Here is a 5,000-nt window from a genome sequence, read left to right on the forward strand (position 1 = left end):
AACTTAGCATTAAAACTTCTCTGCCCTTGAAACTCACATTCATTGAAACAGCATTGAAACCCACATTCAAAGAAAAATACATTGTACCAGTGGCAGAACTGCCCAATTCAGAACATCTTTCCAGTAAACAATGAAACACAATGCATGCACCCATAATGACAAAACTGCCCAGTTCAGAACATTTCCATCATAAAAGTCTACTCAAACTTCTACAGTCCACCATTATCAGTAAATATGCACAATTCTACAGTCCACCATTATCAGTAAATATGCACAATTCTACAATCCACCATTATCAGTAAATATGCACAATCTCTGAAGAAGTAAAAAAGTCATCTAAATAATTCCACATTAAATAAATCTGTAACTAATGAAGAAGTTGCTGCTAGCAAACACCTTTATATTTCATGGTTTCATCAAAAAGTAAAGTGTCTGATGCCCCTGAAGAATAAATTGCCTATGTTCCATTAAAAATGATAAGCTAGTAATATTGCAATAGGAAATGGATAGCAAACCGATAACAGGCTCATTGTTAGTATCTTAACTTTTTCAGTACGGCATTATTCACTCCGTGTGGGAGTAGAACCAACAACCTTCTGCATCAAAAGCAAGTACAAAACCTGTTGTGCTATTAACAATGCAAGCTGACTTAGTGTAAGCAGCACTAAACTTCTCTTCCCCTGCAGCTCTCAGCTCCTTGTAAAATCTACTCAATACTCAACTGCATCTCAACTTCGCAACACAAGAAATCTGGAAAAAGCCAAATTTATTGGGGGGGGGGTCAAAAGCCCAAAAACCAGGGACACATTAAACATTATTTGTATAATCTTGGAAAGTTGCTAGAATAAAATGCTGTGTTACCACCATAAATTTTACTGCCAAGGTCCCTGTGCAAAAGAGTCAGAGCAAAATACCACTATGCCAAATCAGCTGGTTTGTGAAAGAAAAATGCTGTGCTACCACCATACATTTTACTACCAATGTCCCTGTGCAAAACAGTCAGAGCAACATACCACTATGCCAAATCACCTGCTTTGTGAAAGAAAAATGCTGTGTTACCACCACACATTTTACTGCCAAGGTCCCTGTGCAAAACAGTCAGAGCAACATACCACTACGCCAAATCAGCTGCTTTGTGAAAGAGCGGAAGACTGAAACTTAAATGGCTATCATTTAATGAATTCAGTTCTCACCATAGCTGTCAACCTCTTAGCACAAAACACCTGGACAAACCCAGTAATGAGGGAATACAGCCCTCAAACATATTCAGTGAATTCAGTTCTTGCCATAGCTGTCAACCTTAGCACAAAAAACCTGGACAAAGCCAATAATGGGGTAATACAGTCCCAAAATAAGGACAAATTTCAAATATTCATCTTATAAACTTAGAAAATTGCTAGAATAAAAGGTTGTGTTACTATGTATTTTCTGAAGAATATGAAGTCTGAAATTCAAATGCCTGTCAATTTTACTTCTGAAGGAACAAAAACAATTTTCAGCAGAGGCCCAGGGAGAAATAATGCAGACACATGTCTTTGTAAAATGGCAGGACACCAGAGCAAATCCACACACACACAGGGATGAGATGCAGACTCCACACAGAAGGCACCCCAGCCAAGAATCAAACCAGAAAACCTATAGCTGTGAGACAGCACTGCTACTACTGCACCATCAAATATGTAAGGAATTAAACATTCAGAAACCTGAAGTCTGAAATTCAAATGCCTGTCAATTTTATTTAACATTTGTTAATCAGGACAGTCTGACTTGGAACAAAAAAACAATTTTCAGCAGAGACCCAGGAAGAAATAATGCAGACATGTCTTTGTAACATGGGAGGACACAAAAGCAAACTCACACTAACACAGGGAGAAGATGCAGACCCCACACAGAAGGCACCCCCGCCAAGAATCAAACCTGAGAACCTGCAGCTGTAAGGCAACAATGCTACCACTGCACCATCAAATATCAAGCATTGTAACATTTAGAAACCACAGATATTATGAGGAACAGATCAGATCAAATATGAGGCAAAAATCTGCAATTTGTTTTACAAATGGTGGTGGGTAGGGAATTCAGGTCCTTAACACCTGCATACAAGGTACAGGGTTCAAGCCTGAGGTATTCCCTACCACACCACCATGAGTTTGTTCTAGCCACCTAACAACTGGGGCACACACACACACTGTCTGCGATGTAGAACACATCCCCAATGAGACTCCTTAACATCACACACACACACATACTGTCCGCGATGTAGAGCACATTCCTGATGAGACTCCTTAACATCACACACACTCTTACCTTCCATAGTGTGAAGTAAATCCCTTCCCCTGTCTGCGATGTAGATCCCTGGGGCCATTACATACATCCCATAGTTGGTGCATTCAAGCACATCCCTGCGAGATCTCCAGCCTGCCTGCCGATGTTGCAGTCTGGGTCTGACCTGTTCCCAGCGACAGTCTATGCAGTTAAAACTGCATAGACTTCAGGGAGCTCTGTTCTTCCATGTTTCCCAGTCCGGACTGCTGCTGAGACAGTCTGCACATGCTCCAGACTGTCTCAACAGCAGGACTAGTGCGAAAGTCTGTGATTTTTTTTTTCTTTTTCTTTTATTTTCTTCTTTTTTTTTTTATTTTACAGCTGAGGGGGCTGCAGTCCGGCAGTCCAATAGCACAGCGAAAGCTCACAAGCCATGTTTATGCATACTTTAGCTTTTAGTGATTTTACAAAACTTACATTGATGGGAAATCCTAGCAGTTTCGCCAGGGACTTAGCAATGCAGCTTTTATTGCTAATGCGCTCTTGCTAAATGCATAAGCTGATTGAGCTAACATTTCTTGGAAAGTTTAATCTCTGGCCATATTGTTTTTACTCACAACTATGGAGAACCTGAAAAATACTTAGTGAAGTCTAAGAGTGAAGCTAAGCAAAATCTTGTAGAGTTTCAGCAGCAGCTAATGGGATTGTGTAATGTAATTGTTACCTACAAAACTATGTGTGATATTAAAAGAATGAATATGGAGGATGACATAGAATCATGTCTAGTAGCTTTTGAAAGATATGTCATGTAAGTGAACTGGAGCAAGTCCAAATGAGCCAATATACTTTCTTCATAGCTGACAGAGGAAGCATTAAAACCTTCATGGATAGGGAATGATTTATTTTAAATGACTGTAAGGAAAAAAAATAAATTTTATTTAGGGCTTGGGTAATCCATGAAGTTCAAGGCATTAAATTTCACTATTGGAACTTTAATGCTGACAAACTCATATTAGCCTAGATGTATGACTTAAAAATATCTAAAAGACAAAATTACTACCTAATAGTATCAGTAAATGAAATGTTAAAAATTCTATCAGCAGACAGATTTAAAAGAATTTAAAAGAGAATTACTTAATATGATGAGAAAGTAAGTGTTGCAAAATAATCCAAGGAACTCTTGTTAATAACCTGAGAAGAAGACTTGCTAGTTAATGTGACATTATTTAAATTTGAATTGTTTGTCTCTAAAGTTGCAGTAAGAAATGTGCAATCTCATATATAACAAAAAGTAGCAAGTAATGAGTTATATTATTCATAATGTGCAGGGAGGCATCACATAGCCAGGTTCTTTAAAACTGAAAACAATGTTCATAGGAGAAATGTGAGAACTGATATTCATGCTAAAACTAAAACTGTTGCTATGGAATGTGACATGACTGGAACCAGCTTTACTGAGTCAACATTATGTCACTGTATTACAGCCAACCAAGGAAAGTATGATATTTTTTCTGAAAGGGAGAGAAGTTTAAGCTTTACTTGCCACATTTTGTAATATATGTAAGCATATAATTAATAACAAACAAAAGGTGGAATTGATGTGTGTTTTTGGTGACAAAAATAATATTCCTTCACATATGCAGAAATCCAAGCAATTCTAGGTACATTTTTGCATTTTGTTGCTCTGGCTCCTGACTTGATTCATGATGTCATAAAAGGGAAACACGTGGAATATGTGGGAGGAGAAATCATCTATAGACATGGGAGAAGAAATCATCTATAGACACTATGTGACAACCTGATGCAACTGATAAGAAAGAGATAAAGTAAGTTTGTTATTCCCATTCATTATAGAGAACTGGGGTTGAGTGAAAAAAAGAAATCATGGGCACTTTAGAGATTCAGAACTTAAATTAGGAGGAGGAAATTAGCATAGTAGCTGCAAGCAGGACTTTGGTTATGGTTAGATGGTAAAAAGTATGGTCCCAAAACAGATCATGGAAACCCAATACTATAAAGTATATCAGTATTGAAATTGAATGAGAACTGACAGAAAAAAAAACAAACAGAAAAATAGAAGAAGAAAGTGAGGTGCACTCAAATGTAGACCCACATATCAAAGAAATGCTAGCAAGTACGAAACAATGAGATAGATAAGACAATACAGAGCTGTAAACCTATTGATATACAAGTGGAACAGAAAGATAAAGAAAAGAGGAACTCTCAAGAGGTTTATGTGCATAGCTGAAAAGTTAAAGGAGAACATAAAATGCCCAGAATACTCCTTTTTAGTAGAAGACAAAGAAGAAGCTGCAGTGATAAAGGAGCTTTACCTTATATGTCAAGACAAGCTAATGATGAAAGTAACCCTGGACTAGGAGACCTACAGGGAAGCCACATAAACCTTAAAAAGGCAGAATTAGAGGACAATTCATTAAATAGGGCAAGAAGGAATATAGCCACAGTTCAAAAGAAAATAGTGAACAACATTTTAAATGACTTATTTCCCCTGTTTTCAGTTAAAAGACTATCTCTTATATATAGCAGGTAAAGACAGGAAATTCTACATCAGGTGTTTGTTTCAAAACATTGTAGAATACTAGTAATGAAGTTAAACCATAATGATGTGTTATAAAGTCTCTTAGGCATGGACAAAACTAAAATAAGATTGTCAGTCAGATGTTATTGGCAAGGTGTAATGAAAGTGATAGCTTCTTTCCAGAATGTCAGAAAACTAC

The sequence above is a fragment of the Protopterus annectens genome, chromosome 15.part0 (genome assembly GCF_019279795.1).
Source record: "Protopterus annectens isolate FY-2018-M chromosome 15.part0, PAN1.0, whole genome shotgun sequence".
Classification (NCBI taxonomy): domain Eukaryota; kingdom Metazoa; phylum Chordata; order Ceratodontiformes; family Protopteridae; genus Protopterus; species Protopterus annectens.